The 27,847-nt window shown below is 42.6% G+C and overlaps 2 protein-coding genes and 1 pseudogene across 31 annotated transcripts in view; all 3 read left to right on the top strand.

Annotated features, from left to right (window-relative positions):
- Positions 1-27,847, top strand: part of LOC122447855 (ankyrin repeat domain-containing protein 26-like) — a 933,540-nt gene that overhangs the window by 420,458 nt on the left and 485,235 nt on the right. The gene's annotated exons all lie outside the window — the stretch shown is intronic.
- Positions 1-27,847, top strand: part of LOC122447884 (POTE ankyrin domain family member A-like) — a 312,070-nt gene that overhangs the window by 41,884 nt on the left and 242,339 nt on the right. The gene's annotated exons all lie outside the window — the stretch shown is intronic.
- LOC122448340 lies at positions 244-27,360 on the top strand (annotated as a pseudogene).

The following is a 27,847-nucleotide window of genomic DNA, read 5'->3' as shown; positions in this document are numbered from 1 at the left end:
TAACGATCATAATAATGCTGTATTTTCAACTTTGCCATAAACCAAAACATCTGAGAGGAATCTTGAGACAGCCTGTGAAACCCAAACACAGCTGGGCTCTCTTGTCTCCACTGGGGATGTTTCACCATGAAATGAGTAACAGTTGCTACACAGAGGAAAGCAGGCGGTCTTGGGTCATCAAGAGACGGCTGCTCAGTCTTAGAGACGAGTCCCACCGTGGGGATCTCCTGAAGTCTGGCTGCGATGGCCGATTTCACGGCACTCCTAGGAGGCCCCACGGCACAATCGCCCATGACCCGCAGGTCCTCCGTGATGAGGTGCTGCCGGACCTGAGGTCATGACCTGCTGCCGCCTCCCATACACCACAGGGCACCCCCTTCCCTTCATCCCCTTGTTCCTGTAGCCACTGAACAAGCCTTCCTCCAGAACCGATAGGCCATCAGGCCCTGGACCACAAGGTCCTAGGCAGCTGAGATTGCAGATGTGGCTCCAATCTCCAAAGGGCTTTCCCGCACCCACCTGCTCATTCTTCCTTTTCTCATAATGCCTCCCCATACAGACTCCCTTCCCCTCTTCTTGGCTTCCTCAACTTTTCCCTCAGGACCCAGTTTTGTGTTGATTCCTTCCAGGAGACATTCCCTGATCCCATCAGCTCGCGTGATAGAGACATAGAAATGTTTCTGAGTTGGAAGAGATCTCAGAAATCTCCCAGTTCAGCATGGCACTAGTGGTAAAGATCCTGCCTGCCAATGCAGGAGACTTAAGAGATGTGGATTTGATCCCTGGGTCAGGAAAATCCCCCTGGAGAAGAAAATGGCAACCCACTCCAGTATTCCTGCCTGTAGAATCCCATGGACAGAGGAGCCTGGAGGGCTACAGTCCATGGGGTCCCACGGAGTTGGACATGACTGAAGTGACTTAGCATAGCATGACTTTATACCCAAGAACACTCAGGATCAGAGACATTAAGGGGTGGCCGGGCTCGTCACAAGGAATGGCCATGCTTCTTATCTGAATAGACAGTAACATGCATTCCCATCTTGTAATCTGCACTTTAGCTCAGCCTTCTCACTGAGATGACTGCTCTGCTTGAAGAGTCCTTCCCATGTTGGTATGTTTATTCCACTCTATTGTCTCTTGAGTGCTTCCAGGGTAGAATTGAAGGTAGGGACTTTGCTTTGTGTTGATCTATCTCCAGTGCCCAGAACAGTCCCTGGCACACAGCTGTTGCTTAGTAGTGGTACTGAATGAAGGGATGAAGGATGCTCTCTGGGACTGGCATTGTACTTGGCAGACAGGAACAGGCACTCCCTGTTCCTAGCTGCTCAAGAAATAGCTGGATGATGGACCGATTACATGTAATCCAGGAAAGAATGGGACATCCTGTTCTCAGGACCTTACTTGAGAACAAACGCTAAGCTGTCAAGTTTGGATGACCATCTTTCCCTCTGAGGCCATCATGACTCTGGTTGTGGGGTCTTGTATGAACCTGGGCAGATACGACGCTGGACCATGCTGGGAATGACACTTTCTGTGGAACCATGGGGGTGACGGCAGATGGCAGGACCTGCCCTCTGGTAGGATGGGCACAAGGCAGAGCTGAGACAAGGGAGCCAATCTCTCTCCCCACCCAGACAACCACGGAGATGGTCAGACATGAGGAAATGTTCATGTCTCCTCGAAGGTGATGAGACGTCTACACTGACTGTCCTGGGCGTGAGATCAGTATTCTAGAAGCATTGCAACGCCTCCTCCTGTTACTTTCCCCTCTCTCTAATTTTCAAAGCCAAATGCCTTCTCCTTTCACCTTCTGCTCCTGGGTCCATGTCCCTCTACAGCTTCCACATTTTCCTGTCCCTCCCCCTGTCTGCCTTGCTGCTACCTTTTCCCTCTCCTTCCTGGTTTTCCATTTCTTTGTTCAAAAAAAACCCCAAAAAAGTAAAAGGGGAGAAAAGATGCACACAGCATCCCACTGAGAGATAACTGAAGAAAAAGAATTGCCAATGTAGAAGAGGCTTTCCCTTTCTGTTGCAATGCTGGCCGGTAGCAAATCTTTAAAAGAAACACTAACATTAATAATACATCGTTTGCTTTCTTGGAATCAATTTTACCCTGATCCAAAGGGCTTGGAATGCAAGACACAGGCACTTGTTTATCCCGCGCTTCACAAATAGTGGGATGATGTTCCCGCCTGGCTCCTGTGAGCCTCTTTTCTCATCTGTTTTGTTTTTCTGGGTGCAAAACAGTTTCAGCTGGTTGTGGAAGCGCTGGCAACCTCAGCTTCAGCCTCCTGCGAGCGGGTCCCAGCTGCCGCCAGCTGTGCTCCCCGTAGGAGTCCTCCTAGCCTAGTGAGGCTTTGGGATGCTGGCCAGGCATCCTGTCCTGACTTGCCATCCGCTTCACTTCCATTGCTCACTATGGCCACCTTGGACCTTCGAAGTGCTGGTACCTGTTGCCAGCTGTCTTTCAGATCCAAGAAGATGCTCTCATTCAGAGCTCTGTGGACGTGAGAAGGAAACTGAGTTGATGCATGCTGTGTCTGTCTTTCCATCCAGGCACAAATTCTGCACAGGCCCATGAGCTGCTACTTACAGTAAAACTGCAACAATTATGTCTTTAAAATAGATATTTTTTTCTCCTGCGTTCAGTAGCATTCACATCGCAGGAGTATGAAATAAACTTTGTTTCTTTACACAGAGTGACTTCCAGTTAAAACCGATTTTAGTGTATTTCTTTTTCTTCTCTTTTTGACAGCAGAAGAAAAACAGACTTTTTTCTCCCCTCACTTCCCATGTTCTTTCCCTTCCTCTCTCCTTCTGGATCGATGTCAGTGAAACCCTAATAATTCTCGAAGAAGCTGGTTCCTCATGAAGAGGAGAAAAAAAGCTCAACAGCTCTAGCCTTCAGTCAGCAGAGGGGAAGACAAACACTAGCATTTCCATTTTAGAAGAGATCTATGCTTTTTCTGGTAAGGAATTTAGATCCATTGTTATCGATGTGGCCATTCTATGCAAGGGTCCCAGCCAAAGACCAAACCATCGAGTTTTTTACAAAAGCATTTGTTGCAGAAAAGAGCCTCCCTCTTTTGCTAGACAAGCACAAGATCCTGAGGTGACCCATGGGGACAGAACACGACACCCCAAGCTTTCTAAGAGCCTTGGGTATTTTCCTTTAGGAGAAACAAGAGGAAGCTCTTAATTGGCTTAGGCTCAATTTCAGATAATCCATGCTGTGAGGACGGAACTCAGACTCTACAGGGGACACATTTCTACCGAAAAGAACTTCCTCTCTCAGGCTCAGTGATTGTGGGCACCTTTTTTCGGGTTGTTTTCTCATAGAAAGTGCTTCTCTGCTGTCCTACACCACTGCCACCTCCCTGGGGTCTCCTTTGTAGCTTATCCGGATAAGCAATTTGCATTTAGTCGATTCCAATCCACTCAGTTTCATCCGTATTTTCCATTCTGTTCACCTTTTCTCAGCAAACCTGAACTGAGCATACATCCATTAGGACCGGCCTCTGACTTTTAGGGGCCCTCAATGCGGCAGAGTGACGGGGGCAATAACATTGATGTGGATGGCAGTCTCAAGGTGATGACAACATCAAAGAGAATATGAATGTTTTAAAAGACACGTGCAAAACATACTCCAGGGATTGAGAGGAAGATGTTGAAACAGCTGTGGGTAGGCTGTGCAAGGAATCAGAATACAGATATTTGCTCAGAAATCCAACCCACATACATGAAGCTTTAATCTAAGAGTGCATCTAACTAGCTTATGTTTATCAACCCCCTTCTGGATGGCTCAGGGGGAGTTGTGTCTCACACACTCACACTTTGCAAGGATATACTCACAAGGCATTATGAGATCTGCAATGGCGTATATGGGATGATATTAGATACATTGGTTGGAAGTAAGTGTTGTAAGAAATCACTTAAGCTGAGTGACACCATCCGTATCTCCTTTTGTTGAGTCTCAAGTTTTGTGCTGGGTGGGCTTCCCAGGCGGCTCAGTGGTAAAGAATCCATCTGCCAGTGCAGTAGACCCAGGAGATATGGGTTCTATCCTTGGGTTGGGAAGAGCCCCTGGAGAAAAAATGGCAACCTGCTCTTATATTCTTGCCTGAGAAATACCGTGGACAGGAGCCTGGTAGGCTACAGTCCATGGAGTCAAAAAGAGTCAGACACGACTGAGTGACTGAGCAAGCAAGCTGTGACAGTCACAAAAGGCAGAGCCAGGAAGACTTGAAGACAGTCCAGTTCCTGAGGAAGAATGTCTTTTTAATCGAGATGTGCCTGAGTGCCCCTCCCTGTCCGAGCCCTGAGGCAGGGCCTTGCAGGGCTTCTGTGTGGATGAAGAGGAGGCTGGCCTCCTCTCCCCTCCGGGCTGTGTGAGGGCAAGGGAACCAAGAGACGTGGAAGGGCTGCAGGAGAAGGTTTACTATAATCAATTCTGGAAGCATTTCCGAGCACCACAGGCAGGGCACATCATCTCTAAATGAGTTTTTATTTACAGCAATACTTCTGAGAAGTATCCAAATGGTGGTAAGTATGTATTTTTATTTTATGAAAATTCTTTCTGATTCTTCTTATTGGGAAATAATTTGGCTCCTCCCGAGACCCCCATTTTCCTCTCGAGATATGCAGCAAGTCAGTGGAGACACAGAAGTTTGGCTGTGAAAACTCTGAATCTGACCAATTAGAGATTGTCTCTTGTCAACGTGGGCCAAGTACTGCCCAGATCAGATTCTAACAGAGTCTTACATCACTTAAGGATGAGTTCGGTATCATGAAGATAACATCAGGTAAAGAACTGTGGGCTTTGCTACATTCAGGATTGGTTAATTTAGGAAACCAAGTAAAACCAAGAATGTGGTTTAAAGCTCTACATTTCTAAGACCAAGAAAGTCTCAGTATAAAGTCATACAATGTTACCATGATGTCTCAGGTGAGGATAGGAAATTAAAGTATTTGCTACAGGAAAAAGCAAAGAGAAGATCTCTGGCTAGATTAGACAGTACCTCACAGAGCCTTCCCTAATGATAACAAGTTATCCACCATTCCCTCAGTGGTTACTATGTGCAGATATCGAGGATACCTTGGTTCTGTGGAAGCTTAGCAATGAGGCTGTGTGTGGGCTTCCTTACCCTGCAATTAAATCCCTCCTTACAAAACTTGCGCCAGGAAAGCAAACACTGGCCAGTGGGCCAGGGAGGCGCTTTCCCTTGAACGAAATGACAAGATCCCCAGGGGAAAATATCCTTCCTCTTTGTCCCCCCGGCATGGTGGCTGGAAGGGTAGTGGCCCTCTCCCAGCACTGAGGTAAGAAGCCACTAGAAGTGTGCACAGTTGCCTACCTCAGGGATAGAAAAAATATTTTTATTTCAACAATTCCATTTCAAATCAAAAGAAAAAAATTGACAGCATTACTTCGACAATGTCTTAAACTGACTTTACATTGCATAGAGGTTCAAGGAGAAATAAACTAGCAGATTCTGTACACGGAGTAAACAATATAACTGAAATCCTAGACATCAAGAACAACCGCCATCAGCTTAGATTCCTTCTCTTGAATGTCACAGCCCTGGTTATATCCATAGGTGTCTGTATTTTTCCATCTCATCATAAATGGACTCTCACCGTGCATTCATTGTGTTCAAAGAACCACCAATCCGGACATGGATTTTTGCCACACAGCTTCAGGTTCACAATTTGTCTATTCAGTTTAAGACAGAAAGATTAGATGATTTTTACCCAATAGAGAGTCTGACAACAATGTCTAAGGACACTGCACTTGTCCAGATTACTTGGCTGTATTCATGTTCCAAATAGGAGGTTTGAATTTTCATTTTCAGTACTTTGGGAGGGAATCTGAAGAGGGTCCTGATGTTTTAAAATGATGTAGTACCAAGATGCAGGGCATTATTTTATTGGTAACGCGACACTCTCCAGATTTGAAAAAGGATGGAAATTCACATTTTGAGAAAATTTAGTTGTTTCAAATCTTAGAAAAAAATGAAAGCCAGCAGAGATGGGTACGTGCTACACAAACAAATTTGAATTCAAATGTGAGGACAATTCTGATGGAGATACCATTGTAGTCCCTCTGGCGTCTTTAGCAAAAGCCATGCTTCCAGAATTCCAGAGTCGGCTTCCTTCATTGGGGCAGTAGCTCTTGAAGCTCAGCTGGGGACTTAGAACAGAAGGGTCAGGAAAGGGAAGGACAAGGAGCAGATCTAGAGGAGGCTGGCATGGGCCAGCAGTGGGGATGGGTTGTGCCCAGGTGTGAGGGGATGAGGACAAGTCATTGCTGCTGAAGGTGGGAATCCTGGCTCCCTTGAGGAAGCTGAGATGGAGGGCTTGTCTGGGAGCATATTGCCTAGGTACCATGCCATAGCCATCCTTAAGCCTGGTGCAATATGGTGACCACTCCCAAGAATAAAAGTCCACGTGTTGTCCAGGGAGGGATGAACCAACTCAAGCTGGAAACCAGTCATCTCACACAGGTGAGCTGAACACAGGGATGGGGAACATCAGGTGAGGCAGAATCAGTCCAGGTTTAAAAGTTCACACTGGAGCTTGGAATCTCTCTGGTGGCCCAGTGGTTAAGAATCTGCCTGCTAATGTAGAGGACACGGGTTCTATTCCTAGTCCCAGAAGATCCCATGCACCAAGGGCCAACTAAGCCCAAGAGCCACAACTACTGAAGCCCACACACCTAGAGCCTGTGCTTTGCAACAAGCGAAACCAGCACAGCGTGAAGCCCTTGCACTGCAGCGAAGACCCAGGACGGCCAAAAATAAATAAATAAAATAAAAAACAAAACCTGGACCTTGAATTCTTGGTTCGGTCTGAATCCTGTCAGGCCACTCACTTCCCAGGTGATCTGGGGCCCCGATCCAACTGTTGCTACCTTAGCATCCTTAACTGAAGCACTGGACCCAGACAATAACTATGCTATAGAGTTGTCCTGAGGATAAAGTGGGCTGGTATTCTCAAGGATAGGCTGGCATGCAGGGTGAGCTGAATTCGTGTTACCTTTTGTTTTAACTGTGGGCAGTTAGCATCAAGGTACACTCTGTCAATGGGTAGCAGTCCTATTAAAACCCTAAATCAGCATTCACAGACAGTATTCTACTTCCTGGGAAGTGGAATAGAAAGAATAAAACAGGATCTTAGATGAAGGGATCAAAAGAGCCAAAAGTGAAAGTGAAAGTCGTTCAGTTGTTTCTAACTCTTGGCCACACCATGGACTGTAGCCCACCAGGCTCCTCTGTCCATGTAATTCTCCAGGCCAGAATACTGGAGTGGGTATCCATTCTCTTCTCCCAGGGATCTCCCCAACCCAGAGATCGAACCCAGATCTCTCACATAGCCAGCGGATTCTTCTGAGCCACCCGGGAAGGAAGAGCCAAAGCGCAAGTCTATTGATCCTGTCTTGTCTTAAAGCCACATTTGGAAAGCATCGGGGATGAAGGTATTAAGCAGTGAGATGCAGATCTGGAGTCCCTTAATTACCTCACACATCACATCAAGATCAAGTCACGATGCTGATGCTCCAGTAACTAAACAGGAAAGTCAAGGTGGTTTGGGAGTTTAGGGAAATTGTTTCCTTATTAGACACCATCTGCAAGGGAGAATCCTGATTTGGTCTTATGACACCCCCACCTCACCCCCCACCTGAGACTGTCCAACTCCTCCAAAAGCTGGTATTTGCAATCTTGCCTGATTGTGTTTTAAATGCATACTCTTGAGCACCATCTCCTGCAAAATCTGCTTTGATAGGCCTGGGATGTGGCTGGTCATGGGTAATTGGACAAGAGTCTGAAAAATTCTCATGATCGAGCAATTTGGAAAACACAACATCAGGAGGAGAGGTGACCCTCCCTTAGACACGAGTCCAGAGAGCTGCTTCCCAAACCAACAATGGGGCCAAAGGCCTTCGAAGACGTTGACCACACGTGCCTTTAGTCTAGCTGCCCAGTCCCTTCACAAACTGTAGATTGATGTGGAACCCTGCCGAAGGTCACAAGTGTGGGCCCTTGTGCCAAGGTCACAGAAGCAGAGCCCAGGGCCAAGGTCACCTCTGAAGCTGACTGAGTCCCTTAGTAACCATTGCCAAAAGCCCCCCAGTCATCACCAGCAGGCTTCCTGACTCCTTACTGTGCAAAATTCCCATGCTAGTACTCACCCTATAGAACCCTAACTGATCACCTAATGCCAGCCTTCCAGCAGGAGTTTTGTCTGAGGCTGTAAAAATTGGCTACTAACCCACAAAAAGAGTGGTTTCTCCCTGATCTGTCAGGAGGTTGGCCCACTGCACTCATAGGGCCCACATTATCTCTACTTTTTGTACTAAACACACGCAATCTTTTCTACAATACTCTGCCTGGAAATCCTTTTCAACGTGCATTCAGACTGCCATGACAGTTTTTCTTTTATGTATTAATTGATTTTGATTTAAACTTTTAATTTTATACTGAAATATAGCTGGCATTTGTGATAGTTTCAGGTGCATAGCCAAGGGACTCAGCCACACACACGCATGTATCCTTGCTTCCTCAAACTCTCCTCCCATCCAGGTTGCCACATGACCCTATGCAGAGTTCCATGTGGTTTTCTTTATCAACTGGATTTTAATTCCTGGGGCCACAGTGTGGCAGCCTGTGCTTCAGCAACATAAAGTCTTCCTTGCCTCTCCCTGTAGGGACTATCACCTGTCAAATGGTCTAAGTTCAGCCCAATCCCCAGGATCTTTTAGTCCATATCTGCCCAAGCAACTGGGCAATGTCGTGTGCCCAGGGGGAGGGTGTGATTGACTCCGGCAGAAATGATCTCAGTGTCACATGATTGCACTGGCTCCTACCATGAGCCATGCTTTTCACATGCACCTTTATCCATGCTGAGTTCCCCCATAAACACCGTGCTTCTAGAAAGAGGCCATCCATTTATATGAACAGAGTGGGCAAAGGCATCTACTGCGTGCATGCCTTTAACAAACTCCCCCTTGTGAAATATGCTTGCCTGGTCTTCGTATTGAGGGGTTAGGAGGGAGAAGACGCTCATTTCTTATTTGGTTATATCCTAAAGATGCACAAATGATTCCAAGAAATCTATTTCCGAGTCCTTTAGACTGTAGGGAAGGAAAACAAAGAAAATCTAGGAGAAGGGATGTGGATTGTTAAATGAGATCACAGAGGAGAGGACAGTACTTAAACCAGACCCAACAGATTTGCCTTTTTATTATAACCACTCTGTGGTGATATAAGACAGACATTCTTTGTGGAACTAGGCCAGCGATCTGTTACCATGACCTCCTGCATTTCCTGGCCGATACCCAGTTGTTTGAACTGCTTTGAATCACTTACTCTATCTCCATCGGCCATAGGCTCCTCTCCACCCATCATGTTGTCTTTCTATTCTTACACTTTCCCTTCTTTTTGGTAAATTTCCATTTTTCAGCCACTCCCTTCCTCACCCTGCCCTCTTCAAAATCCAGTTGCCTCATCCTGCCACTCCCTCTGTGCCTCTTCTTCTGCAGGGTTTCTGCATCACAAGCCCCCTGTGTCTGCATCTTCTGCCTCTGTGTTGGGTCCCTTTTCCCTCCTGCCCCAGCCTCCTCTGGCTTCTGTAAGTTCCATCTCTCCCTAATACCCTCGTGGTTGCTCTCCTCAGAACACAGAGGGCTGACAGAATGGGGACACTGAACACAGTGACAGTAATGTCAGCAGCTCAGGGGAGAAAAATGAAAAGGGGAAAGAAGGAAAAAAAAGAAAAAAAAAACCATACAGGTTTTAATTAGATATCCATGCCACTGACTCACACTTAATATGCAAATTTTTAAGCCTTTCATTGTTAAGTGAAATGAGAGTTTTATTTAAATGTAAAAATGGCTGGGAGATGAGGAAGGGTAATTAAGTAGCACAGAAACCAGAAGAAACGTAAGCCTATGCTTCATGACGCCTGTAATAACAGAGGAAAGCAAAAGGATCCGGCTTTATGTAGGGAGTGAGGAGCCATAGCTTAATACAACCCCACTGGTGCTGCTGCTGGCGATGATGACCCATTTGTACCTGTGTGGAGTGGACTCTGGTTCAGAGGTCAGGTCATATCTGACCCTCATAGCAATGGTTCTAAGGAATGGAGGGGGCTGGCTGATTGGCTCCATTGTACAGATGAGAACTAGAGGGCTCAGAAGTTGTAATGGCTTATTCAAGATCTAGTTGGTACATAGAATCACCTTGGGATCTTTCTCCTACTCTGCGCGGCCAGAATTGGGATCTCAGCACTAATGAAAAAGGCTGGATTACAGAGACGAGGTAAAGAACCTGAGCTATAAAAAGTAATGGTTGTACCTCCATTTGCGGATGACATTTAATTGCAACTTTGGGGAATAAGCCTGGTGGCAGGAAAATTGCTACCCTACCTCAAAGGTTCTTCTCTGTGTTATTATTAGTGCGTTGAACCACTGTAGTACTTGAAAAACTATAATCCGAAGCATTCATGGTGGTAGTAATTACCATTACTTCTCCTGCTAGGATGCATTGATCATCTATGCATCATCAGGAAATGTGCATTTCACTGCCTCCACTACTGCATACAATGCTTTAATTATAAGAGCACAAATTTATTAGCAAATAAAATCAAACAATGCATTCAACAGATAAAATGTCCTGAAATTAAGTCCAAGAATAAAAGGTGTGCCAATATTATGTGTGAAGTTATAGAAATTCTTGAAATAATAAATAAAAACTGTACATTTGTATATGATCTTTTAATAACTGAGCTCTCTCTGCAAATTGAGAGGAGTATCATACTTATTGGAAAAACCTAGAGGCGATTGCATGAAAGCAGTAGACAGACACGGGATTCCTGTTAAAACTGTCAAAAAAATTCTAACCAATGCAATGAGACAGGAAAATGAATTTAAAAACTACATAAAGAATAAGACAAAAACCATATTTACTTAAAACTGATAAGATTTTCTATCTTAGTCAGCAAAGGTAATCCATACTTTACTTGAAAAATTGAAGGATATACAGATGTGTTGGATATTTTTTTTTTAGCAACCAAGCATGCTAAAGATGAAAAGGTATCTTTTATGTACCCTTGTTAAGGACAAGGAGAGATATCTGGTTCAAAACTGTCTTTGTTTTTAATTTAGAAAAATAATGTACCAAAGTAGAAGACTCAAATGCATCTCTCTTCACTTGTTACTAAAATAAATTATAAAAGTTTAGAAAAAAGTAATGATATATTTTTAGGAAAACTAAGATTGAAGAACAATCTATTTCCTAAAATTAACTAGAAATTGATGCTTCTTATAAGGCAAATTGAGCTGGATTGAATAAATAGAGATATTTTCCAATCATGACAAAACTTATCCTTATGAAACAAGATAACAAAGGAGGAAAGAAAAAAAGTATACATCACCTTTACTATCTGTCTCCTTAGATAACAAGGCTTCAACCAAGGGAGGACTGAACAGCCATTACTAATATGGCTAAGTGAAAGGATGCACTCGTTAGTTATCTACTGCTTAGTAACAAGTTACCTTAAAACTCAGTGGCTTAACACAGTAAATATTTATAATCTCACACCATTTTTCTAAGTCAGGAATCTAACAGTCGCTTAACTAGGTGGTTCCCACTCAGCGTTTTTCATGAGGCTGATGTCAGGGCATCCCTTGAGGCATCACCTGCAGGCTTGATTGGGGCAGGAGGATCCACTCCCAAGGTGACTCGGTTATGTGCCTGGCAAGTCAGTACTTGATGAGGCAGGACCTGACCGCGCGACCTCGGGTTACGGCCGCCTGCGTTCCCTCAGAATCAGCTGTCCAAGAGCGAGGCGAGACAGAGCAAAGGTGTCTGTATGACTCAGCCTTGTGGACCACACGCTGCCTCTCAGGAGTATGCTGCGGCCACAAAGCCAGTGCTCCTGCAATGTGGACCTGAACATTAGACGGAGAGCACCGGGGCCTCTAGGAGGCTAGCTACCATAATAGATTATCTCAGAGAGCACAATGGACTTGCAATACCAGTGCAGCTTCAAAGCCTGTCAGCAGACACCTGTTCCTGGACCCTCATTTATGCAACTTCGCCCATCATGACTGCATATCAGAAATTCCAGAGGATGATGAAAAAAGCACCATTTCAATAAAGCAGACAGGTAACAGGGAGAAGCCAGTGAACTGCTGGGAAATGAACCAAGAGCTTGACACCGCCATATGTATTTCAGGAATAGAACTAAAAGTGCATCCAAACACTAAGGAGACAGTAATACAGGAATTTTGAGGATAAAGATGGTGACCTTTGGGCTTCATACTCAGGAAAGATGCCAAATCACACTTGGTGGCAACTAAAAGGTCTTCCTAGATGTCTGCTCCTTGAAGGATGCTGCGTATGCTTATTACTGTGTTTCCAGCACCTACCGCAGCTGCTGTTGCAAAACAGATTTTCAGTAAATATTTATCACATGAAAGAAGAAATATATCCAGAGGCAGAGGGTCAGGGCAAGGAGGTGTCCGCTTACCACAAGATTGTACCATTTTTCTTCCTCTAGGTATGGATGTATGCATGTGTGTTCAGTCCTGTCCAACTCCTTGCAACCCGATGGACTGTCGTAGCCCGCCAGCCTCCTCTGTCCATGGAATTTTCCAGGCAAGGATACCGGAATGGGTTGCCTTTTCCTATGTACCCTTTATTCAGTGTCCCCCAGTGGAAGATTGTACCATTTTTGGAGAGTACATACTGAAAGAATGTTGCAGAAAAGAAAGACACAAGAATTTTAGGAAGGGAGTACTTTAAAAATTGCTTCCATTGTACAACATTGTGTACACACTTAATGCTAATGAAGTATACACTTAAAATGACTAAAATATAAGATTTATGCTATGTATATTTTATAAAAATTAAAACAAAATTTAAAAAGATTTTAAAAAACTGTCTAGCAACCTCAAAAGATGGCCTCATAAAAGGACTTACGGAGGAAAGCTGAACAATAATGCCATAAGGTCTGAGAAGGAGAGTTAACAAGATGAATTCAGAAGTCCAAGAAGGCAGATAAGGAAAATGAGCAAGGGGGCTTAAAACAACAATGAAATTTAAAATCTACACTGGGCTTAGAACACACGAGATGTGAAACTTCAGAAAACCAAATCAATGATATAAAGTCCAAAGCTGAGAAGCTCTCCCAGGATATATAGAAAAAGGCAAATAGAAGAATTTAATAAGAAAGAGGGAACCAAAAAAAAGATAATGGATGTGAAGAAAGGGAGTAGAGAGTCAACTTGGGTATAATTAGTGTCCTCAGAACAAACTGCACAGAACCAACAATCGAGCTTTTGGTAAATACTCAGTTCCTTGTGCCTGATAAAGGGAGCCCCAGGCTTCCCTGCTGGCTCAGATGGTAAAGAATCTACCTGCACTGCAGGAGACCCCGGTTCAATCCCCGGGTTGAGAAGATCCCCTGACCCAGGAAATGACAACCCACTCCAGTATTCTCACCTGGAGAATTCCACGGATGGAGAGCCTGGAGGGCTACCTACCGTCCATGGGGTTGCAAAGAGCTGGGCACGACCGAGTGACTAACCCTCTCACTTTTCACAGAAGAGGAGGAATTGAGCACAAGACCCATGTCCACATCTCAGGAAAGAGGTTTAAACCCAAAGATAAAGACAGGAATGTATTCATACCTCGAAGTAGCAAATGAATTAGTCATAAAATTCCAAGACTTGGAAAAGGCCTCAGTGTTTTGCCTTCCAAATGCCAAATATTGATCTAAGGAGACAGTAATACAGGAATTTTGAGGATAAAGATGGTGACCTTTGGGCTTCATACTCAGGAAAGATGCCAAATCACACTTGGTGGCAATAAAAAGGTCTTCCTAGGTATCTGCTCCTTGAAGGATGCTGCATATGCTTATTACTGTGTTTCCAGCACCTACCGCAGCTGCTGTTGCAAAACAGATTTTCAGTAAATATTTATCACATGAAAGAAGAAATATATCAACAATCGGAAAAGACAGCATTCACACGTCTTTTTGGTGTGCTTGTTAAAACGTATTCTAAACCACTTTGAGAGGAAACAATGGGACAGATTGACAAATGGTACCTACAAGAGACTCATGAAAGGAGTAGTGAGAACTGGATTTTAAAGAGATGAGGCTGCAGAATTGCAATAAATCAGACAATTAAGCTAACTGAAAGTACAAATGTCACAATATACATAGTCCTGGATTATAAGTTCAAAATGTGACTTTGATAAAGCCTCAGAGTGTTGAGGCAGGATGAGGTTGGCGGGGGGGTGGGGGGGTGGGGTGAGGGGGGTGGTGGGGGGGGGGCGGCCCCTTCAATTCTTGTCTCAAATAGGAGCACGGGAGAATGCATTTTGCTTGGCCTGAATAATTAGTCACATAGGTTAAAAACACTTCTGGGAAACCTACATGTAAGCACCAGGATGAATAGAAGCATGAAATATTCATTTCACAAAAACTATAGAGGATAAAAGGGGGAAAATGTATTTCAAAGAGCACAAAGTATAAAACATAGAGACTACTAGATAGAACAAAAGCAGAAAACAAAAAGATGACAAGGAAAAACACATCAGTTCTAATAATACCTGCAAGTAGGTTAAACTCCCTATTAAGAAGAAAGGCTCAGAGTGGATTAAAAAAAAGAAGAAAGCACAATACATTTCAGTTCTGTTTATAAAAGATATACCTAATCAGAATAATACAAGTGTTTCTTCTAAAGATGAGCAAATGACTTTTAGTATTAAAAATCAAAGTAATAAATATAATATTAATGTCAGATACTGTTGAATGCAAGATTAAAAACATTAAATTCTGAAAAAGGGTCACTTATATAAAGGGAACAACTCATAGGGAAGCTTTAATTATTTTTAAACCTCATTCATGAGATATATAAAGCAAAAAATATTGGAAATGCATGAAAACATAATATTAAAATCTGGTAGTATTCACTTTTAGGATTTGAAATAGCTCAGCTGAAATCCTACCACCTCCACTGGCTTTGTTTGTAGTGATGCTTTCTAAGGCCCACTTGACTTTGGACTCCAGGATGTCTGGCTCTAGGTGAATGAACACACCATCGTGGTTATCTGGGTCATTAAGATACTTTTGTATAATTCTTCTGTGTATTCTTGCCACCTTTTCTTAATATCTTCTGCTTCTATCAGGTCCATACCATTTCTGTCCTTTATTGAGCCTACCTTTGCATGAAATCTTCCCTTGGTATCTCTCATTTTCTTGAAGAGATCTGTAGTCTTTCCCATTCTATTGTTTTCCACTATCTCTTTGCATTGTTCAGTGAGGAAGGCTTTCTTATTCTACATTTTGGCTATAGTGAATAATGCTGCAGTGAAGCGTAGTGTCCTAATTTCTGTTTAAGGCCATTTTCAGTTCTTTGCAGTAAATACCTAGGAGTGGAATTAGTGGGTTGTATGATAATCCACTGGTTAGCTTTTTGAAGAAGCATCAAACTATTTTTCACAGAGGCTACACCATACTATATCCCACCAGCAATGTGTAAGTTTTCCAATTTCTCCACATTCTACCCATGATTATCTTTTTAATGTTTGTATTGGTTATTTGTGTATCTTCTTTGGGGCTCCCCAGGTGCCCCAGAGGTAGAGAGTCTGCTTGCCAGTGCAGGAGATGCAAGTGACTTGGTTTCGATCCCAGTGTTTGAAAGATCCACTGGAGAAGGAAATAGTAACCCACTTCAGTATTCTTGCCTGAAAAATTTCATGAACAGAAGAGCTTGGTGGCTAGGGGTCACAAGGAATCAGAGAGCTGAGTGACTGGGGTTACACGCATATCCTCCATGGAGAACTGTCTATTCAAGTCCTTTGCCCTGTTTTTGGCTGTGCCCCAAGGCTCGCAGAATCTTATTTCCCTGACCAATGGTTGAACTTGGGCCCAGGCCCTTGGCAGTGAAAGACCACTGGACTACCAGGGAATTCCCACCTTTGTTCATGTTTAGTGAAGTTGTTTGTCCCTTTTTTGTTGATTTCTGTTGATGAGTAGATGTCGTGATATTAAATCCTTATCAAGTTATATAATTTGCAAATATTTTCTCTCACTCTGGAGATTATCTCTTTCCTTTCTTGATAATGCCCTTTAATGTACAAAGATTTTAATTAAGATGAAATTCAACTTATTTTTATTTGTTTTTTTTTTTTTTTACTTGTGTTTTTGGTGTTATATCTAAGCTTCCATCAACAAGTCAGGTTGTGTGCATTTATTTTGTTTCCTTCAAGAGTTTTATGGTTTTAGCTGCAATATTTAGGTGGTTGCGATTTTTAATCAGAGTTGTATATGATGTGAAGTAGGGGTCCAAGTTCATTCTTGTACATGTGGAAATCCAGTCATCCAAGTGCCATTTGTTGAAGAGACTGCTCTTTCCCAGTTGATTGGATTTGGCATCCTTGTCAAAAATCAATGGGCTGTAGATATATGGATTTATTTCTAGAGGCTCAGTTCTACTCCATTGGTCTATATGTCCGTCCATATACTAGAACCACTCTGTTTTAAATACTGTAGCTTTGTTACATTTTTGAAATCTGGAAATCTCAGTTGTCCATTTCTTTTTTCTTTTTAAGGTTATTCTGGAATATCCAGGGCTCCTTTAATTCCATATGAATCTGAATGTTGACCTATACATTTCTGAAAAAAAAAAAGCTGTTGAAATTTTGGTAGAGATTGTGATTAATGTGTAGATCACCTTAGGCGAGGTTGTCATTTTTGACAATATTAAGTCTTCCTCCCCATGGACTGTGAAAGTCTTTCCGTTAATTTAGGTCTTCTTTAGTTTCTTTCACCAATGTTTGGTAGTTTTCCATGTACCAGACTTTCACTTCTTTGGTTAACTGTGTTCTTAAGTACTTCATTATTTTAAACACTAAAGGAAATCACGTTCTTCATTTCTTTTTGGGATTGTTCTTTGCAGATGGATAGAAACAACTGAATCCTGTGTGTTGATCTTGTATGTTGCAGCTTTACTGAATTTGTTTACTAACTTGAGTAGCTTCCTTTGGATTCACTGGAGTTTTCATACATATGATCATATAATCTGTAAAAAGATATAGTTAAAATTCTTGCTTTCCAGTTTGAATTTCTTTAATTTCAACGTCCTATCTGATTAGCACTTCTAGTACATCTTTGAATATCACTGATGAAAGTGGGCATCTTTATCTTGTTCCTGATCTTAGAGGGAAAGATTTCTTTTCCTCACCATTGAGTATAATGCTAGCTGTGCAGTTTTCATAATTGCCTTTATAATTTTGAGGAACTTTCCCTCCATTCCTTGTTTTTGAGAGTTTTTATCATGAAAAGACATTGAGTTTTGTCAAGAGCCTTTTCTGTACCTTTTGAGAGATTCATATGGTTTTTTATCCTTTGTTCTGAAAGTGTGCTGTATTACATTGATACTCTCATGTTGAACCACTCTTCCATTCCTGGGTAAATCCCACATGGTCATGATGTATACTCCTTTTAATATGCTTATTGAATTGTGTTTGCTCGAATTTTGTTGAGGATGTTTGTATCCATATTTATAAGAAGTATTATCTGTAGCTTCCTTGTGATATCTTAGTCCGAACTGGTATCAGTGTAACAGGGCCTCATCAAAAGAGTTAGAAGTGTTCCCTTCCTTTCAGTTTTTTTCAAATAGTCTTTGTTTTCTGTTATCAGTATAGGCACTCCTAGCCTCTTCTGGTTAGTATTCATGGGGAGTATTTATTTCATTCCTCTTATCTATCAATCTATTTAAGTCTTTGGATCTAAAGGGAATCTCTTGTAAATAGCATATAGTTGAATCATGCTGTTTTACCCATTCGGACAGTATCTGCCTTTTGATTGGAAAGTTTAATCTGTTTAGATTTAAAATAATTGCTGACAAGGAAGGACTTCCTTCTATTGTTTGGGTGTTTATATTATGTATATATTATAGCTTATTATCCTTCATTTCATCCATTGATGCCTTTTTTGGGGGCAAACCCAGGCCCCAGCAGTGAAAGCACCAAGGAGTCCTAACCACTGGACTACCAGGGAACTCCTGATTTATGCTTTCTTCAATGTGTAGTTTCTGTTTTTCTAGTGAGCTGTTTTGATTGGTCATTTTGCTGCCAGTGATGCCCAAGTCCGCCTGAGCAGTGGAATCACATGTACAAATTTTTAGACACATGGATTCTGCAACTTCTCTACAAACTGTAGATCAGAGTCTGCAGAGCTATGTTCCAGGATTGCACGAATCTAAAGTTCTAAGATTCTCCTAAGTCATTCTGATAAACTGCTTAACCAAAGTCCTTCCTAGGGACTAGGAAATCTGCAATTGTTTTCACTAGTGTTCTATATACACGTCTTCCCTTCCATTGCCTATTGAACATTAAAATAAAGGTCATTTAGAGAGTCAACACAGCAACTAGTCGAAGTCAAATAATCCCTCTAGCCAACAATATACTTCACTCCCCCCATCCTCTGAAAAATTTATAGCAACAATCCAGAAACCTGAAAGAGGGAATAGAGATAAAAATGTTATATGTAGCTTCTATCCTGTTAATCTTTCTGATTTCAAGGTTCATCTGTGGTACTTTTATCTTAAACTCCTGTAAACCAAGGTTGTTGCTTTAAGAAAGTACTGGTTGTAATAAAATTTTTTTTCTGTAATCAAAACAAAATACTGTGTGTGTGTGTGTGTGTGTGTGTGTGTGTGTGTGATTTGAGGACCTGAGTTTAACTGATAACACCAGATTGAGAAAAAGTGAAATACAGACACACATAGCTGTTTTAATAAGAGGAAAATTTAGTTATTTTAATGTGGCCTTGCACGAACAAGGTCTTAGTTATATTCTTGCTCTTTGGGAATCAGTAGCTCCACTTCCATAGTTGACTTTGCCAGTCTTCAAACCAAACTTAGTTTCGCTCTTCTACTAAAAGTTTCTAGAGGTAGTTATCAGTCATTTGTTTTGAAGAAGTTAGCAGTGAAGTAAAACAGAAACCTAGAGGTTGTTGTCAATATTTTAAGATGGAAAGTTGTGCTTGTTGGGGAGTCAAAGTATTAAATCCAGTCTTTTTAAAATGCTGTGTATATATTCCCATTTTTGTTGGTCCAACCAAGAAACAGGCATAAGGTGTTATTAAAAATGGAGTACATGTTACTTTTTTTTTTTCCCATAATTGGTAGTCACCTTTCTGGGGCTTCCCCGGTGGCTCAGTGGTAAAGAATCCACCTGCAATGCAGGAGACGCAGGAGATGCAGGTTTGATCCCTGGGTGGGGAATATACCCTAGAGGGAGGGCATGGAAACCTACCCCACTAATTGTGCCTGGAGATTCCCATGGACAGAGGAGCCTAGTGGGCTAGGGTCCACAGGGTCACAAACAGTCGGACATGACTGAATCTACTGAGCACACACACACACACAGCCTCTCTTCTAGAACACACATCTCTAGCAGAGGAGACCCACAGAAATCTTTTAGAAGAAGGCTTTCATTCTTTTTGTTAGCCACAGTATATATTAAACCAGCTTTGACATACAGGAGATATTTAGGATTGTGTTTATGGCTAACTGGACTCATAAGTGGGTGAGAAGATACCTAGCCATGGGCACTTTCATACTGCTTACTTCCATTCACGCTCCTTTGAAGATCAGAGTGGAATTAGCTCTTTGCAATGCTTTAGTATATCTTTGTGGTTTTGAGAAGTCCAGTTGGTGGATTCATGTTTGGCTCGCTGCATAAGAACCAACCAGTATAGTTTGGTAACAGCACAGATTCCCAACTTTTCTGTCCACGCCTCCCGCCTCCCCATCTTCTGTTCAGTTGGTCTGGGTCAGTGCCTGGAAATTAAAGTTCTCCAGCAGGCAGCTATGGGAAATATTCTGCAAGAGGCCTCTGAAAAGGTGTTCAAGTCAAGAAAGTTATGAATTGCTGGAATTTCAGTATGGAAGCTACCACCACAAGTTCCATGACTTTTCCCTCCAAATTTACAGGTGTGACTGTATATGAAACAAAATGTGGGCCACAGCCTTTGGAGTCATTTCTGCTGCCTTGGCAGTGGTGAGTTGCTTTGGCCTGATGTTGTACATTGGAGTGCCACTTGTGATCATAGTTGCAAATTCACCATTTCTTATTCTAGGTGAGTAAAACAAAGCATGAGGCTGCACACTGTGTATGTGGGGGTGTGGGGTGGGGAAAGGAAGGGTATTGTGTTAGATTAGGCAAAATAGTTATATATAGGTGACTCTACAGATCCAAAATGAGGAATCAGGAGAAAAAGAAAATCAAATGGAATTATGTGCCTTTCAGTTCCGTTCAGTTCAGTTCAGTCTCTCAGTCGTGTCCAACTCTTTGTGACCCCATGGACTGCAGCATGCCAGGCCTCCCTGTCATCACCCACTCCCAGAATTTACCCAAACTCATGTCCATTCAGTCGGTGATGGCGTCCAACCATCTCATCCTCTGTCTTATGTGCTTTTAAGAGTTGGAAAAATCTAGTACCCCAAATGGAAAACACAGACCAGGGACATGAACAAGTAGTTCACACACACACACACACCCATGCACAAACACACACAGCATCCAAAACACTAGTTATTGAAAATATAAGAAAGAAACATTTGATCTTTCCATTAATCAAGGGATGCAAATTAAACAAAAAGTGAGACACCTTGTCTTTTTATTAGATTAATGAATATTACAGCAAGACTGAAGGTTTGGGGCAGGTTGTATGCAAATAAACACACATTCTGCTGAGGGAAATTTGTAAATTGGTACACGTTTAAAATATAACTTTGCAACAAATCAAAAGACTTAAACATTTAAAGTGGAATCTGACCTGCCAACTCCACTTCTGGGAATTCGTCCCAATTATTGGACAGGCGCTCACAAAATAGAATAAGGATGTTCATTTCAGTGTGATTTAGAATAGGAAAAAAACAAGAACAGGCTAATTGTATGACAGCTTATGGTGAATGATGTTGGATTCGTGATCTCCAAAGAAGAATATTTAGCTTCTTCTCCATCAGGGACTAGGCTTGATCACTCAAGAGCTTCTGTGTAGCAGAGCTTTGTTAAAGTATAAAAAGGGACAGAGAAAACTTCTGACATAGACATCAGAAGGGGAGGCAAAGTGCCCCCCTAGCTAGTCTTATCAAGGCCTTATATACTTTTCTCAGACCCACTCTCACAAAATACATCTTAAATGAACAAGATTAGAATGAACAATAGAAAGATCTGACCAGACCCACTCCCATAATATACATTTTAAGATGACAAGATCAGTGAGAAGGTTCTTGTTAAGGAGAAACATGTCCTCAAGCAAGATGCATTGTTATATTCACTAAGACAAAGCAATGTAGAAAAGACCGTTTGTCATTTTCTCCTTGGGAGCCTCAGATCCCTTTCTCCTTCTTAAGGGCTCTGGACTCCTTTCTCCTCCTCGGGGACCCTGGTCGTCTTATCAACCTACCTAGGAATTGACTTTCTCATTCCCCCCATTTCTTTAAGGAGGATCATGTTGCCAAGGGAAAGGGCCATCGTTTTCATTCCATAACTACGTCCTGCTCTTGAGGGGCATTGTCCCTAAGTTGTTGAGGCAATATATTCTCCTAACTGTCATATTGAGGGTCTCTGCTCCAGCAGCCCTGAGTAATAGTTGGAGGAGGCTGCAGCACTTGTAGGAGCCTGGACAACCATTTGTAACTTAGAAGCTTACAGATGGTTAGAAACAAACCCCATTTTACAGTTACAGATGTAAGGCAAAATACCCATTAAACCAAGTTAAAACATAATCAAAATTAAAAGTCACATTATATCCATAGTTACATCAGTCCATTTTAGGGTTGTTAGATGTCATCAGATCAAGATGAGACATCATATACAATTGCTGTCAGTGCAGGTATTTGCAGAGCTGAAGAAAGTCCTTTCCTTGAAGTGGAGAAACCCACCATGCAATGCCTTTCCCTGACAAGAAGGTTGAAAAGTTGAAAGCTGAGGCACATAGTTAATTCTAAGGTTTCCGGATCTATGACAATATCTGTGCATGAAAACAGTCTCATAGAGACAGTCCCTTCTTCTTAGAGGCAGTTCAAGCCCTCGTTGAAGTCATGGGTAAAACTTTAAACCAACTGTCCTGGGTTTCCTGAGTTAGCTTACATGGATGTCCTTTAATAACGGCATTAGCCTTCTCAACCTTTCCTGAAGATTGGGGTCTCCAGGAACAGGGTATGTAATATTCTATTCCTAGAACTTTTGACACCCCTTGAGTTCCAGTAACTTTAAGACAGAACATTGTTGCTCTGAACTTTAGAGTTTAAGATCCCACTTACATCATGAGAAGCCAGTACAGTAAGGTTTCGCCCATTCCTTAACCTCAGGATTTAGTGAATACTGCTTTTGATGTGAAAATAGGTGAGGGGTTTTGAGCTTGATAACAACAGCAACAGCATTTTGTGCTCAATCCACAGTTTTTCCACCAGCCCATACTCTAGGATTTACATTTTGTTCACTTAAAAGAAGAAGGCTCCATATTCGTGAAAACAGAGGCCTGGACCATGTTCAGTATATGCCTTCCTTTAAGGGGTGAGGGAGACTCCAGCTCCATCAGAACCTCGTGAGAAAAACAGCATGGAGCCCCAGTTGCAGCTTAAAAGATGACTGAAATAATAACATTTGGCTCATCCTGACAGTCCCATTACAGTAGTGGGTCAGGAGGAAAGCAGACGAGGGGCTTCAGTGAGCACAGAGAAAGTTGCTCCAGTGTCCAAAAGAAAATCAATCGATTGCCCCCCCCCCCAGAGTTATAAATCCCCAGGGTTCCACAGGTGTAATTAGAATGGGAGCTCGTGTAGGGACCCCCAGGAATTTTCAGTCCCGATTGCCTTGAGAGTCCAACCCCTGGGGCTTATGTCTCAGAGGGTAATCTCTCCACAGGCGTGGTCATTTTATAGACCGGACATGGAGCCAGGTGCAGCTTAGATGCTTGAGGGCAATCCAGCTTGAGATGCCTCTCCTTTCCACTATAATAACAAGTCCACCCCTTTTCACCTGGGTTACTTGGGGCACTTTTCCTCAGTCTGTTTCAGAGTGGCTCTAACAGCCATTGTTGGGGCTTCATTCTTTTGCCAGGTTTTTCTTTCTTTCTTTCTTTCTTTTTTTTTTTCCCTACTTTCCTCCCCGTATTCTTTACCATGATATACCATCTGAGCCAGCTGTAACAGTATTTTAAAGACTGATTTGGTCCAAACGCTTGTTTCCATAACTTATGGCAGATACGTGGAGCTGACTGAGTGAGAAATCTATCTTTCAGATTATTCCTCCCTCTGTACTTTTGGGATCAAAGTCAGTAAACTTGCGGAGAGCCTCTTGTAGTCTATCTAGGAATTTATCAGGAGCTTTCTTCTCTCCCTGTTCTGTGTCAGCCAACTTAGCATAGTTTAAAGTCTTAGTGTGCACTCGCTTGAGTCCTTCAAGAATACACCTGGCAAAGTTGTTCTGATCCCACCTTCATTTAGGCATGCTATAGTCACAGTCTGGCTCATCATGGGAACTGCTTGGCTCCCAGGAGGGAGGAGGGCTATTTTGTGTTCCCTCCTTCCCCGTGTCTCATGCTTAAGCCATTCATCTCCAAAAGTAGCAGCTTCTCCCAAAACTCGAGTTCTCGAGTCAGGAGTCGGCATCTGTCCCAAGACATACGTTACATCTCTCCAAGTAAGGCCATAAAGTTAGTCCTGTAAAGGCTTCTATGAATTGGGACTGTTTCAGTTTCTACTGAGACTGAGGCAGACCTTTCTGGAAGGGTGCCCTGACTCAGCCTGTTTAGTTGGGAGCCCCAGATACAGGGACAAAGTAAGAGAAGAGGAGGCAGCTGAAGGCTTCGCACCAAAATCTGCACTCTTAGGACATAAGTCTGGCATGTCTCGCAGCGAGATACAGAGCAACACATATGGCACTTCTACCCATTTCTTCTGTTTTCTGCAGAACTGATCTAATTGTAAAATAATGCTATAATTGAGACCCTTGAGCCGACCAGTCTTCCCCATCTTCCAAAGGATACCATGGTCATTCGGTATCAAAGAAAAAGATCAGGCATGTCTTTTTTAAACTCTGGGAATCAAATTTATCCCCATTTTGAAAAAAAACATTTTAAAGAGGTGGTTCTGGATCCGCTAGCTCCCATCTGGAAGAGAGAAAAAAGCAGCATCCACAGTCGTGGCTTCTTTCCACCGGAGGTGTCCCTCCCTGCTCTAGATGGGGCTGTAGACAGACGTTCCACCGAAGCTTTCCTTCCCTGGTTGGACTTAGTCTGTCCCTTACCGACACAGGTGACTTATCTGTCCCTCCCAGTTCAACCACCAAGGTGGGGTGGAGATGCACCAGGGTAGACCTGATGGCATCCCAGACTGATGTCCAGTTCCTCACCATTAAGACCTTTGTCTGATATTCGTTCCTCCTCTGATGTCACCTGGGGTGGAGCAGAGTAGCTTTCCTGGAATGTTTCCCACGCTAGTTTTCTAGGGGAAGCATCCATGTTCCATGTGCCTGTACACATTCCCGAGTACAGTCCTGACCACAACAGAAGCTTTGAGTTATAAAGAGATGAACAAAAAATCCAAGATGTCTCTTCTGAGTGTCACCACACCAGTATATGTGATAGCAAAAGGGGGAGTGGAGGGTCAGCCAGTGAGGAAAAAGGGATTTCGGTCCTCAAGTTACTAGGGCCAATCCGTCCAGTTCATTCCCACAGATTCCACAAAAGGAGTATCTAGGGAGTTGAGACACAAGCTGTTGGAGAGCTTTCTCTGGTCTGCTAAGAGCTAGCACTACCAAAGGAAGCCCACCACAATTCCAAGCTGACCGGATCCTGCAATTCCTGATCTGTGTATTCAAAAATCTCATGGTCACCAGCAAGGCTTCTACCCACATAGATCAGAGGCACAGCCATGACAAAGACTTACTTTTAGGACTCTGGACCCTGAGGCAGCCAGCCAAGAGAATGACCTCTAGCCTGAGAAACATTCCTGGAACTAGAGCTCCGCCTTGCTCCCAAACGTGCTCTTGTAACTTCCAGCTCCTAGCAAGGCTAGGCGCTTCCATCCATATAGTTTGAGGTCTAAGTAAAAGTACAGAGTAACGGCATGGATCACAAGTCCCTTGAAAGTTTATGACCCGACAGGTTAGGTTAGTAGTTCTAATTCCCTGGGCAATAATGGAACGGTCAAAGAGACCAGGGAAAGGTGACCGAGAAAGGAAAATTTGGTCCAGGTGCATCGCCCATTTCTGGCCCTTCCCCTCGCAGGGATGTTGGGTGTCTCTTGGCTTTGGGAAGTCGGTATATAAACCCTGACAAGGCTTCCATTTTGGGGTCTGGCTTCAGTCATTATAAGGCACCACAAAACCCCAGTGCAGGACTCATCACTTGCTTTGCACAGGACATGTCACTCATTCACACAAGCACACTGCAAGATCAGTGAGACCTTGACAGGCAAAGAAAACCGTTTGAGTTGATCTTGTTAATTTTAAAGGGATGTTTAAAAAATGCGGAGACTCTGTCTCTTTCTCTAACAGGTGTTGGAGTCGGTGACATGCTTATCGATTTCTGCCTGCCAGAAGACCAGCCTCACGGATAGTATAAGCGAGCGAATGTCCAATGTCTATTCAAAAGTGGCAGTATCCATTACAAGCACCACCATCACCAGTGTCCTGACCTTCTATAAAGGAATTATGACCTCTTTCATAATAATAAAGAGAACCCGACCTCTTTCAGGTCCATACAATACTTTTGCATTTATATAGGAGCAATCCTGCTCCCTTGTTATTTTCATAACATCATCTGTTTTGGAGCATTTATGGCCATGGATGGTAAAAGAGAAGTAGTCTGTCTATGGTGGCTGAAGAAGCAGGAAACTCCTGACCAAAAATGTTCCTCGTTAAAAAAGTCCTTTTGCCTCCCAGGTAATTTTCTCCAAGATGAACATAAAGCTGATATCCATCCAATGAATCTATTCCTTTTTCAATTTATTTTTCATTGAAGGATAATTGCTTTACAGAATTTTGTTGTTTTCTGTCAAGCCTCAACATGAGTCAGCCATATGTATACAAATATCACCTCCCTTTTGAAACTCCCTCCCAATCCCACCCCTCTAGGTTGATTCAGAGCCCCTGTTTGAGTTTCCTGAGCCATTCAGCAAATTCCTGTTGGGTTAGGGTTAGGGTTAGGAATCCCGTGGATTTGTTCTTTGGAGAATATTTTAGTCCTTTTCTCACAAGCACCGAGTCCAAGATTTTTGCAGTGCTCCTATACTTGGTACATCATAAGTAGTATATATGGGTGTTTCTGAGTGCAGGAAGGTTTAGACCTCCGAAATTTGGCAAGTGACGACTCCTACACCACACAATATTGTAATGTAGAAGAAGACTATTTTTCAAGTTATGGTCCCAGGGTTATGGTTATCATTACTGAGATTCTTGACTACTGGGATAAAGGCAGATTCTTGACTACTAGGCAACAATTGGAAAAATGTCTGGCAGATTTTGAAAACAGTGAGTATGTATATAAAAATCTTACAGAGTTTTGGTTATGAGAATATATATAATATATGGAAAACCTCCATCAAGATATATGATAAGACAGCCTTTCTAAGCAATAAATGCATTTTTTAAAAGGAATTTCCACTTTTTCTGTATAACATTAATATTACATCATCACAGGAAATCATTTGTTCCCAGGCCTTCATTCAAACCATGAGTATGTCTTCTTCAACCAATAAGAAACTGATGTTACACCAGTTCCGAGACACGGCCAAGAAGTGTGAAGAAGTGTGAAGTTCCCCTAATGGTATACAACCAGGTTTTCATATATTTGGATCAGTACTCTGCAATATTAGAAAACACTGTTCAAAATGTGACTGTTGCATCAACAGCAATGTTCATTGTTTCCTTATTGTTAATTCCTCATCCCCTGTATTCCTTGTAGGTAACTTTTGCAATTGCTTCTGTGATTATGGGCCTCATGGGTTATATGGCCTTCTGGAATGTCAATCTCGATTCCATAACCATGATTAATCTTGTCATTTGTATAGGGTTTTCCTTTGACTTTTCTGCTCACATTTGTTATGCGTTTGTTTCCAGGTCAGAGCCCTCAGTCAACTGAAAAACCATTGAGGCATTGTATCTGCTAGGCCACCTGGTGTTACAAAGTGCATTGTCAACAATAATAGGTGTGTGTGCCCTGTCAGCAGCTAAAGCATACATCTTCAGGACATTTGTAAAGATTGTTTCTTGTGGTGGTATTTGGAGCTGCTCGTGGGCTAATTTGTATCCCAGTATTATTAACTGTTTTCTGAAAGTTAGTTTGCACAACCACTAACAAATCAGAGACCAATTATAGAATTCCTGATTAGCCCAACCCAATCTGATGAAAATGCACCATTAAGAATAGTCAATAATCTAAAAGCAAAGGCATCTTTCCTTGGCTTTGAAATACCATTTTAAAATGTTATTTAAAATATCCCGAGAGAGGAGAGAGCAAGATGGCGGAGGAGAGGTGGACGTGGAGTACATCTCTCTCCACAGATACATCAGCAATATACCTTCAGACACAGAAGTGCATGCAGAACACCAGCTGAGAGTGGATAGGAGTACCTGGCCAGTGGAAAAGAATACATAGAACCATGCAAAACTCTGTAGGATGAAGGAACCAGGGGGCAAAACAGGAGTGGGAGATCTCAGATGCCTATTCAGGACTACAAATGAGCGCCATTCTATGATAATCTCCAAAATTAAGTTTCTGGGGATGAGATTTCTCAGGGTAGCTCTAAAGAGCCAACACTG

The sequence above is a fragment of the Cervus canadensis genome, chromosome 10 (genome assembly GCF_019320065.1).
Source record: "Cervus canadensis isolate Bull #8, Minnesota chromosome 10, ASM1932006v1, whole genome shotgun sequence".
NCBI lineage: Eukaryota > Metazoa > Chordata > Mammalia > Artiodactyla > Cervidae > Cervus > Cervus canadensis.
Note: the sequence above shows the minus strand (reverse complement) of the source record. Positions and strands in the feature narration are given on the sequence as shown.